The sequence below is a fragment of the Schistocerca nitens genome, chromosome 2, assembly GCF_023898315.1.
Source record: "Schistocerca nitens isolate TAMUIC-IGC-003100 chromosome 2, iqSchNite1.1, whole genome shotgun sequence".
Lineage (NCBI taxonomy): Eukaryota > Metazoa > Arthropoda > Insecta > Orthoptera > Acrididae > Schistocerca > Schistocerca nitens.
In genome coordinates, this window is record NC_064615.1 from 792,941,369 (window position 1) to 792,953,980 (window position 12,612).

The 12,612-nt window shown below is 41.8% G+C and overlaps 1 non-coding gene across 1 annotated transcript; it reads right to left on the reverse strand.

Moving 5' to 3' along the window:
• Nucleotides 1-6,548: 6,548 nt before the first annotated feature.
• Trnas-cga (transfer RNA serine (anticodon CGA)) lies at nucleotides 6,549-6,623 on the reverse strand. Its single transcript has one exon. It is a non-coding gene; the product is annotated as a tRNA-Ser (tRNA).
• Nucleotides 6,624-12,612: the final 5,989 nt, after the last annotated feature.

The window sequence follows — 12,612 nt, forward strand, 5'->3', positions numbered from 1 at the left end:
TTCAGTCCGGAACAGCGCGACTGCTACGGTCGCAGGTTCGAATCCTGCCTCGGGCATGGATGCGTGTGTGATGTCCTTAGATTTGTTAGGTTTAAGTAGTTCTAAGTTCTAGGGGACTGATGACCTCAGAAGTTAGGCCCCACAGTGCTCACAGCCATTTGATTCATTTTTTTGTTTTCCCTGTCACTGTAGGTGTCGCTGTCCACCCTCTGGAGATTGCTGTTACATCGCACAGAGGCATCTCTGATATGTCGTGTCCGCATGTACTCTTCATGTGCTGGTTTTGAAGTACTTTTTGTCAATACGTTTAATTGTGCCCATTGTTCGTCGTCTCTTATTGCTGCGTATAAATCCATATCTGTTTCTGTGTAGTCTAACTGTAGTGTACGTCTACTGTTCGCGTGTTGCCCGCAGAAAAAGACAGTGGGTTCTGGAGAACCTTCTTCCCCGTCTGTGCATATAGGTGTCTGCCTCAGACTCAAGCAGCTTAAATGAGTGGGATTAGATCCGAGTATGACATGCAATACATCAACAGATACTGAGAACAGAATAAAAAATTCAAAGGCATTGTTTTTCAGCACGCCCTCGTACGTTGGCGACCAATGGCCTATCATGGTAGTGCGTTTGAGGATCCTAAAGTGAAATTCACTAGAGAAGTCCTAAAATTACTTTACACGGATACAACTCAATCGTAACCCCTATGTTTGTGCTTTCCATTTCCGCAACCTAGATACATTCTGAGAGATTCAACTTCGTGGAAAGCAACACGGTAGCAGCACTACCCCAAACACTTGAGTTTAGGCGAACGCCAAAATGAAAATCGGTTGCAGAAAAGAAATATCCTTCGGTAAGTTGCTAAACCACATGCGGTAAGAACAGAAACATTAGCAGTATGTTGTTCCACTAGCGAACATGCCTCCCCTGTCTGGTACCAATCAGCGTACTTTTAGCAAAGTGATGTCGCACTCAAAGAAATATTCGGACATGTCACAGTCTGTCTGAAAAACCAATCTTATGGATATGTATCACGTAATGGAATCGTACTACACAGAATTCGATGAGAGACAGGAAACTTCAAAGAGAGGAATAATGTCCTTGTCCGAACAACACCCTACGCTTCAGACCAGTTACCCAAAATCTAGGATCAAGAAACAGCTTCCTCTGAGCAGCCGAGAACTACGAACAGCAAAATCAGCTTAAAATGGAGATGTGGTGGGTTTCAAACCCATTAATGGATAGAACTACTAGAACTACCTCCTAGCCATTACAATAACTGGGCAATCCGGAAATGCATTAACAGACTAAGGTGAAGAAAACCCACATCCAATACAAGTTTTGTAAAACAGGAGTACTCACTACTCCTTAACGAAGCGTGAAATTGTGATGAGGTCGAGATAACCAGATATAAGTACTCATGTCATGATTTCCTCATTCACTGCAGTCCCGAGGATGAGTCCGAAACTCCTAGACTAGAGCAACTGATGTGCTCAGTTTTATACCTAAATACTTGCCTTTTATCACTTTTTTGTTATGTAATACGCGCCTGTACATGAACCACAGATGCCATGTCCAGCGTACGTGCAGGCTAGTTGTTGTTCGAAGAAACATTGCACGTCTATTTTGATATGTGGCCAGGCATTGTCAGCTTCAATCGTGGCACGTCCAGTTTCCTAGAGGATGATACTACCTTAGACTCTAAAATCTCCCTGACTTTTTTGGCTTCCTGTTGTGTAAAGCATTCTGGCACTTACGTTCTCATTCCCGCTTCTGCTAATCGCTCATTCGAGGTAGAGATTCGAGTCACTGGGTAGTTTTTTGCGAGTTCTGCAATTTCATAAATTTCAATACGTACTATATGTATAAATGAATCTACAATTGTTAAAATGTTTATTGCCGATTCCCTATTGTAGTATGGTTTTCATTTTTTTGTTAATCACTAAACTACTTGACATTTGGCTCAGTTTTTATTCGTGTCAGAAGCATCAGATTAGAAATTAAAAGAAATGAGTAATTACAAGTAATGAGAATAAAACAGATTGGGTTCTAAAAGTCAGAGACGATGTTATTGGTATCACTTGTGTGTTGCCCGAGACGGAAAGCTTGAGTATGTAGCAATCAAAATCGCGTGTATCCTATGCTACGTTGAAATCTGCACAACTGTGAGGGTAAATATGTGAACAAGTAATATTCGCCTCGGCAGCGTTGTTCTTAACACACGGTACTACCTATGCAACAAAACTGCTCTAGTAATCTTTAATCTAGTGTTTTGTTCATTAAACGACAGTATCTAAAGTCTTTCGATAGTATAGTGTCTCAGAGGATTACCTAGTTGAGATTAGCAATAGACTGGCTTCTGACTGAATAAATGGCCTACAATTTATTTTAATTGTGTCATGTGTCAAATGGTTCAAATGGCTCTGAGCACTATGGGACTTAACATCTGAGGTCATCAATCCCCTAGAACTTAGAACTACTTAAACCTAACTAACCTAAGGACATCACACACATCCATGCCCGAGGCAGGGTTCGAATCTGCGACAGTAGCAGTCGCGCGGTTCCGGACTGAAGCGCCTAGAACCGCTCGGCCACCGCGGCCGGCTGTGTCATGTCTACACGTGAGTGAGTACATAATGTTTCGAACAGGAACCCATGTCCGGAAACATCATCCAGGACCAAAATAACAGAAATTTGAGTAAACATGGGTTCTCAAAAGCATAACGTAAGAGCTGCAGCTACTTGTTCGATAAAGGCGATGTGTTTCACAGTATCGAAGATGAAAAAGTGCTCATAACCCTTAACGTATGCATATTAGTGCCCATGTTTGCTAGACATTTTTTTCTTATTTTAGTCCATACTACCACCTCTAAAAGTTGCTTACCTTACAATTTTAGCAACAACAATACCAGTACTTGTGTTCCACTGTCAGATATACCAGAACGCTTTTCACTTAGGTATAACTTTTGACTCGTTCGTTTCCGGTGCAGGGACCCTTACTTCAAATTGATACATTTATTCTTCTCCATCATCCTAGAAGGTCTGTAACATCATCACGGAATCAGACTGTAGATGCATACGTTTACAGGCACCGGTGCCTATAACTTTTGCAATCTGTAGCGTCGTTGGATGGCGTTTCCGAACATGGGTTCCTATTCAAAATATTATGTACTCACTACCCTCTGCAAGTCTTAGAAATTTGTAATGGAAATTTCCTGTCACCCTATATACTACGCAAACCACGTGGTTGTGCTTGGCGGACGATACTTCTGGTACCACTACGTGATCTCACCTACCGTGCTCCATTCGCGAATGTCACGCGATTGCCGGTAGATCTCCGTATCAGTTCAAATTTCTCGAATTTTCTCGTTGTTGTCATTTCTCAAAACGTATGCGGGCGGAAGTAATATGTTCGCCGCCTCTTCGCGGAACGTACTCTTTCGGAATTACAATAATAAAGCTCTCCGTTATGCACAAAGCTTCTCTTGTAGCGTCTGCCACTGATGTTTGTTAAGCGTATTCGGAATGCTCTCTCGTCGACTAAACGACCCCGTGACGAAACGTGTCGCTCTTCTTTGGATCTTGTCTGTCTGTTCTATAAATCCAGAATCCTATAAATCTCAGTCTGGCATGTGCTTTTCCTACTATTTGATTTGTGGCAATTCCACTTCAGGTCGCTCCAGATGGTTTCTTCTAGATATTTTGAGGTAGCTGCCGCCAATAGTGTAATTTTATAGCAGTGGATTGCTTCTCCTATGTATGCCCAGTATGTTACATTTATTTACATTCAGCGTCAACTTCCAATCTCTGCACCATTCTTCAATCCTCTGTAGGTCTTCCTGCAGTTCCCTACAGTGTTCTGAGTTTGCTACCTCCTTCAGGAGAACCGCATGACCTGCAAACAGCCACAATGAGTTTCCGACTATATCCATTATATCATTCATATTTACAGCACAGTTCAAAAGCCATATCCCATAGGACAAATCGGATGAACCACAACTGACCCGACAAACTTTCAGAGGTGTTAGTATGGGCCAAAACGAGAATAAAGTCTTGTAAACATGCACTAAAATGCGTGCCTTACGAGCGATGAGCAGTTGGTCAACCTCGCTGCTGTAAAACACTTCTCATCCACGGAACTAGTGCTTATAGCTTCTAAGGTAAGTACTTTAGAGCCCCTTTTTATGGACATATTTTTCTGGTTTTGTTCATACTACCAACTCTTAAAGTTTGTCGGTGGAGTTCTAGTTCATCCTATTTGTCCTACGAGACATGACTTTTGAATCACCGTGTATACTGCAAAATGCAACGGTCCTATCACACTCCCTTTGCGAATTCCTAAAATTACCTTTACATCTGTCGATCTTATACCGTTAAGGGTGTCATGTTGAGTCCCATCTGCAAGGAAGTCTTTAACCCAATCACAAAGCTTATACATCTAATCGATATGAGGCAAGTAGTAAGTAGGCTGTTTAGGTTTTAATGTTGGTAACGCCACATAGCGCTCTGTATGAAAATCACTGACTGTGCTGTGTGCAGTCTGTGGTTGGTTGGCATTGTTGAAATATTGGCTATTGTAGTGTTGGGCAGTTGGATGTGAACAGCGCGTAGCGTTGCGCAGTTGGAGGTGAGCCGCCAGCAGTGGTGGATGTGGGGAGAAAGATGGCGGAGTTTTGAGAGCGGATGATCTGGACGTGTGTTCATCAGAGACAGTAAATTTGTAAGACTGGATGTCATGAACTGATATATATATTACGACTTTTGAACACTATTAAGGTAAATATATTGTTTGTTCTTTATCAAAATCTTTCATTTGCTAATTATGCGTATCAGTAGTTAGTGCCTTCAGTAGTTAGATTCTTTTATTTAGCTGACAGTATTGGCTCTCACTATGTTGCAGTAGTTCGAGTAACGAAGATTTTTGTGAGGTAAGTGATTTGTGAAAGGTGTAGGTTAATGTTAGTCAGGGCCATTCTTTTGTAGGGATTTTTGAAAGTCAGATTGCGTTGCTCTAAAAATATTGTGAGTCAGTTTAGTGTTGATCAGAATAAGTAAAGAGAGTAATGTCTGAGTACGTTCAGTTTTGCTCAGCTGTTTGAAAATCAAATAACGTAGGAGGTTTATCAGCACAGTAATTCACTAATTTTTCTAAGGGAACGTTTCAAAGTTTCTCCTAGGATCACAACTTTCTGTCGTCACCGCCCATCAGAAGCGTACACTGCGAAAACCTGTGTCCGCAGCACCATTCGCACAGTCACACTTGAGTGGTCGGCAGCAGACATAATAAAAAGATACTGAAAATCATTTTTATAGTCAGAGACAAAATTATTCCTAATCTCAACTTATCACAAGATTGCGTTTTCGCATCCCTTCACCGTGGAAAGTTTGAATACGTTGCTTGAGATTAGCTTCCTTTATGGGTCTGATGGTGGGATAATTCGAACGAGTCACCGATCAGCACGGTAGAGTATAAGGTCCTTTAGATGCGCCGCTAGGAGGCCCGTCTTACGGCCATGTGGAGGGGGGAACCAGTGAGGGGAGTGGGAGGGCGGGTGTTGGGAGGTAAGATCAGCTGACGAGCCGCGCGGGTCCCTGCCCGCCCCCGCAGCGGCGTGCCGGAGAGATGTGAGGGTGGGCGAGAGGCGGGCTATTTCTGTCCGCGGGCCAGATGCGATCACAAAGGCTGCCGCGCTGGTCTGGGCTGGCCCGCCCTTGACTCCGGCAAGGCCCTGCGACACGTGTCCCACGCCCTGAGGAGACACCGCTTCCTGACGTCACTCTCCAGGGAGGGCAGCAGCGCGGAAGTCGGTATCACACGACCAAAAGAATGTATCGTCGTTCACCGCAGCTTCTTCATTATTTGCATATTTTTTGCAACTGTTTTTTGCTACCTTTTCCGTGAACACTAAGTTTATTTGTCTTCTTTCGGGGAACGACAAATCTATGAGACGGCAACGTGTCGAGATTTTCATTTTTCATTTGTTTTACTGCACATTTCGAAACCTGCTCCCTGTTTTAAAGAGCAGGCCGTAGATTTAAAGTTTCACACGTTACCGTCAATCGTTCCATATTTCTAAAAGAAATTGTTTTTAGCAGTAAAACAAGAATATCAATAATGATTTAATAGTTGTATAAAACAAACATATAGCCGGCCTCAGTGGCCGAGCGGTTCTAGGCGCTATAGCCTGGAGCCGCGCGACCGCTACGGTCGCAGGTCCGAATCCTGCCTCGGGCATGGATGTGTGTGATGTCCTTAGGTTAGCTAGGTTTAAGTAGTTTTACGTTCTAGGGGACTGATGACCTCAGAAGTTAAGCCCCATAGTGCTCAGAGCCATTTGAACCATTTTTTTTAAACAAACATAATTTCACGAAATGAAAACAGAAACGCTTTATTTATTTAAGAAGCAGCTATAAGATGACAAGAGAGGTTATTAATACAACAGGCTGTCCCACTTCCTGGCTGCTCCAGTTGGTAGGGCATGGGAACAACTTCCAACCAGTCTCAGACGAAGCAGAAATTTCCAGAATGAGATTTTCACTCTGCAGCGGACTGTATGCTGGACCGAGACTCGAACTCGGGACCTTTGCCTTTCGCGGGCAAGTGCTCTACCAACTGAGCTACCCAAGCACGACTCACGCTCCGTCATCACACGTACTGGCAGAAGTAAAGCTGTTATATCCTGTGCGCACTGCTGTTAGTCTACATCTGAAACTGTATATCGTACGAAGTGTAACAGCTACTACATATTTAAACTACCATCATCATGATTAAAATAACGTTACATATGTAACTTCCATGATATTCATCTTCTAGTTTGAATAAATCGAAATTTTTTTGATAACTTGAACATTGCTTTTGCTGGTAATGTGTGTAATTTGGTGTTGCACTGTTTCCTGCAGACAAATTGAAAAAAAATATGGGGGGGGGCAGTTTAACAAGGACCTAATTTTTTTTTAAATTCGTCACTGGTCCTCTGATTAACTTTATTGATATTCTCTCAATAGTATCTACTAAACCTGATCGCGTTAAGAGGTCTACAGTGAACGATAGTATACAATGAATATTCAGGAACATTTAGAGTTTTCAGGATTCAATAAGTTTTGATGTTAGCAAATATGTCCGTTTGACGAGCTATACTATACGTTTAGGCTACATAGCAGAAACATTGCATGAACTAATAATTCAAAATAAAAATTTATTCTAATGCAAGAAAGGACAGACAAGGAGGCAACTTATTCTCGCTGCAGATGCCAACTGAGAATGTTCCGAGATTGTTCTGCTAAAGACAGATGGAGAGAAGAATTATTCAAACTGATACTAACGAGTACTTTTCCGTCGGAAAAGGTTCTATACAGTTTAATGTTCCAATGAATACCCTAGAGCGAAAACTAAGCGTGTAATTCCAAAATTGAGTCCACATTCCTGATTGATTTTGCCAACGAGGAATGACTTTTGTAATTTTCTCTAGAAAACTGATCTGTAACAAGTAGTTAAATAGAAACATGTTAGCAGTGTTGTATACTCTTTTATTAAGATTTCTTCTTTATTTCTGAAGTGTTTTTCCACCTGGCCATTTATCCCTTGCGTGTATAGACATCTAATACCGATACACAACTGAGATGGCCAACTGAAACAAAATTTTAAAAAATAGTAGTTAGTTGAAATTTAGTGAATGAAGTCTTATTTTGTTTCTTCTGAATGTGTGAAGCAATATGTATGTAAATTTCTTGGCGTTTATCTGTATTAGGATTTGATATTCGCGTTTGAAAAAATCATGGCCGTCTATCCCTGTTTTACCCTGATAATTCCATTATCAGAGCTGCTGTTTGCTGCTCACAAAGCTATCGTTGAGCAGCCCGATTGTTCTCGAATAGACAAGGGCATGGACCGTACCCACAAAATCACCCTCGTGTTGCACTACCTCACACGTACTGGCAGAAGTAAAGCTGTGAGGACGGGGCGTGAGTCGTGCTTGAGTAGCTCTGGCGGTAGAGAACTTGCCCGCGAAAGGCAAAGGTCCCGAGTTCGAGTCTCGGTCCGGCACAGAGTTTTAATCTGCCAGGAAGTTTCAAGCAGAAATTTGCTTAGATCTAAGTGCAAATTGTATTGAATTATGTTATTTAGAACTCTTCAGTATATATAATAAATTAATACACATTTCTCATATTAATTTTACTGTTATAGGGCAGCTTCTAGTAATGCATTATGCTAAACGATCTTATATGGCATTTGACCATGCTACGACATTCTTGAATAACTGCCGGCAATGACACGGCGTTTACTGTGGGAGGGGCGTCTCGGAAGTTCTTCGAGCCTCGCCTCTCCAGGATATTTTAGCTCAGTGTATTTCGGTAGTGTGAGCCGCTTTGATACATTTTTTATCGTTGGCTAATGTTCTATCTGTACTTTTATTTTTTCATTGTTCAATTATTTGCCTCCATATTATTCAGCGTATCCATGTTGTCTTGTTCGGAGTTTGTTGAAGCATCCGAGTCAGTGGTTGTGTTGTTGTCGGAATCGTTCCTCGTGTTGCGTTGTCCTGTAGGACGATTCCCTGTTCTCCGTCTCATGTATGGTCGTTCCTGCCTGTATGTTGTGTGGAGTGCTTGTGAAATTTTGTCTGTGATAGTGTTCAGTTCTAACCAGTCGTCCTGCTGTTTTATCCTTTGTCGTATGTCATTGCCATGCTGTTGTGGTCGTATTTGTCTAAACTTCTCGCATTAGAATGTAATGTCTTCCACTGCGCCGATTTCTCCACATGTGCCTATATTTGTGTCAGTTAGAGCAACACGAGGGAGATTTTCTGGGTACGGTCCATGCCCTTGTCTATTCGAGATGAATCGGGCTGCTCAACGATAGCTTTGTGAGTAGAAAATACCAGCTCTGATAATGGAATTATGAAGGTAAAACAGGGATAGACGGCCATGATTTTTTCAAACGCCAATATGAAATACTAATACAGAAAAACACCAAGAAATTTACATACATATTGCTTTACACATTCATAAGAAACAAAATAAGACTTCATTCACGAAATTAGACTAAATTTCAACTAACTACTATTTTTTAAAATTACGTAACAGTTGGTCATCTCAGTTGTGTATCAGGATTAGATGCCTAGACACGCAAGGGATAGATGGCTAGCTGTCAAAACACTTCAAAAATAAAGAGTAAATCGTATTAAAAGATTATACAACACTGCTAACATGTTTCTATTGAACTACTTGTTACTTAGAGAAAATTAGAGATAATTACAAACGTCACTCCTCCATGGCTAAATCAACCAGGGACGTGGACTCAGTTTCTGAATTACAACGCTTAGTTTTCGCTCTAGGGTATTCATTGGAACATTAAACTCTATAGAACCTTTTCTAACGAAAAAATACTCGTTTTTAACGTTGTTAGTATCAGTTTGAATGATTCTTCTCTCCACCTGTCTTTAGCAGAACAATCTTAGTTGCCGCGCGGAGGGACCGTGCGATCTGAGGCGCCACGTACGGATTGCGCAGTCTCTCCCGCCGGAGGTTCGATTGCTCCCTCGGGTATGGGTGGGTGTGTTGTTCTTAGCATAATTTAGTTTAAGTAGTGTGTAAGTCAAGAGACCGATGACCACAGTAGTTTGGTACCTTAGGAATTCACACACATTTGAACATTTTTGAACATTCTTAGTTGGCATCTGCAAGAAAATTGAATTCCCGTCAAAACTAAAAGCTAACAAAGTTTTACGGTGCGGCTAACTTCTCCGAAGATGGTGTGGATGGCCCTTTCTCCTAAACTGCAGGAAGAGGTAGCCATAGCACATCATCAAACATGGTGGACGAGAACGCAGAGACAAACAACATGACGGTATGCATCTGACCTACATAGCTCTGAAACGTAAGTTTCCGTAACTACTCACAGTCTAACTTACGGAAAAATGGAAAAGTATTGAGTTGCTATATAATATTTAGGTGTATTAAAAACAAGATAATATTATCAGCGAGAATAAGTTGCCTCCTTGTCCGTCATTTCTTGAATTAGAATAAATTTTTATTTTGAATTATTAATTCATGCAATGGTTCTGATATGTAGCCTAAGCATATAGTATAGCTCGTCAAACGGACATATTTGCTAACATCAAAACTTATTGAGTCCTGAGAACTCTAAATGTTCCTGAAGTTTCATTGTATACTATCGTTCACTATAGACCTCTTAACACGATCAGGTGTAGTAGGTACTATTGAGAGAATGCCAATAAAGTTAATCAGAGGAACAGTGATGAATTTAAACAAAAAAAATTAAGTCCTTGTTCAACTGATCTCCATATTTTTTTTTTTTAATTTGTCTGCAGGAAACAGTGCAACACCAAGTTACACACATTACCAGTAAAAACAATGTTCAAGTTATCAAAAAATTTCCATGTATGCAAACTAGAAGGTGAATATCATGGAAGTTACATATGTAACGTTATTTTAACCATGATCATGGTAGTTTCAGTATGTAGTAGCTGTTACACTTCCTATGATATACAGTTTTAGAGGTAGACTAACAGCAGTGCGCACAGGATATAACAGTCGAGGAAACCGAGTTCACGCACTACTGCTAGCGGAAATCTCCCGCTGGGCGAATGGAGATTAGGAGGACACGTATGCATACGCGTAGCGTATGTGTCATGTTGCGGAAATTGCATTTCATCTCTGAGATAATGAAGTGCCAGCAATATAGTTCAATCAGAACAGTTCCTTGTGCAGTACAACAGCTAATTTGCAACACGTGCCTAATATGGTTGAAACGCTACCATAGATAGCCTTTTGGTATTCCTAGGCAAGGAGAGGAGCTAACATTTATCGTTTATGAAAGTCGCGCGGCCTGCGCGCAATTGAAATCATCCGCCGGAAAGCATTGAACCCAACTTCGTTCAGGCGACACCACGGCCCCAGACACCCCGAAAGTTACGTGAACCAATCATGACATGAGGCTGGTGTTAAAGGCGGGCCGTTCAATTGTCGTTCTATGTGGTCTGTTACTGTTTTCTTTTTGGTAGCATTGGAACGGTGTGCACTCGATGTAATCGCTAATCGTAATTCATTTCAGACAATGCAGCCGTTTATGACTATATTCTGCATAGTTTCTTTTCCTGGACTCGATATGGACGGTACTGTCGTTGTAATTAAAGCGCAGCTTTAATCATGTATGACAGTAGAACTTGGTAGATATGCTAATGTATTAATGCGCGACCGATTAACACTGGAAAACAAATTAGTTCTTGTTGTGTCCACTACGTGCAAATCTGGCGCTGCAGACTGTTTGTATGACGGTATCCCGTCGACGCTGTCATTTGAGAAGCCATAGCGTGAGTGAACAGTGTGGCTATCGAAAAGAAAGACCGTGCGCTCTTAGTGAGACTGTTTTGTGAGAGGGGCAGCAATTTCAGTGCTGCATTGAGATAGTATCGCCGACTGAAAGATCTGAGGAGAGGCCAGATGTCATTAAATGGTATAAAGAAGATAACAATGTAATTCGAAAACACGGGTGAGCTCGGTGTGGCACATTGAAGAGGAAGGCGTCCTGTCCCAGTGCAAGTTATAGACAAGGTTGCTTTTGCTGTAACTAACCATGTAGTACGCGCCACGGGTAGTGCCAGTGCTCTTGCCGTGTCGCCAGAATTGTCCATCCCACGGTCAACAGCACGGAGAGTTTTACCTTTACAAATTCCAGGCGGTGCAGCAACTGAAACCTCATGATTGGTTCAAATGGCTCTGAGCACTATGGGACTTAACATCTGTCGTCATCAGTCCCCTAGAACTTAGAACTACCTAAACCTAACTAACCTAAGGACATCACACACATCCATGCCCGAGGCAGGATTCGAACTTGCGACCGTAGCGGTCACGCGGTTCCAGACTGAAGCGCCTAGAACCTCACGGCCACATCGGCCGGCGAAACCTCATGATACGGAGCAACGTTCTGCATTTGCTCTTCGCTTTCTGGCACGGATGGAACTGTGGGCAGGCAGTATTCTGTGGAGCAGCAAGCCACATTTTACAGTATAGGGTGCAGTGAGAGTACCAGGATGTGCCGGATTTGGAGTATTGTTCAGTAACTTGTTGTGCACGAAGAGCCATCACACTCGCCACTTTTGACTGTGGATTCACAAGCACCTTTATTCTCAGTTCCGAGATGGATCTAAGTTCGAATCCCAGTGAGGGATGAATTTTGTGGTTGTCTGAAGACAGTGACTCTTTCCGTTGTTTCCGTTACGTACTCAGAGGCAATGTGCTTACATTCATCAAAGTAAAGACTTATTAACTAACTGTTCCCTTTGCTTTTGAAAACAATTAGATGTTTAAATTTTCCCCCTTTTTCATTTTTTCTCCTCAAAATGCTCATTTTTTTCGCTTTTTGATTTTAAAATAATTTTTCAACCCTTTCCCATCCCTGAAATTTTGACGGCCTAGGCGGCCGCCTAGTCTTGACAAAATAATGGTAGAAACAGCCCTGAATTAACCAGGGAAATCATATCATTGTACCAGACATAGTTCTGGAGATACGCTACAAAAATTGAGTTGTGTGAAAATTTAACTGCACGGCAGAATTGGGTAGACATACAGGTGAAATGTGTTTACAAATACGTTTGA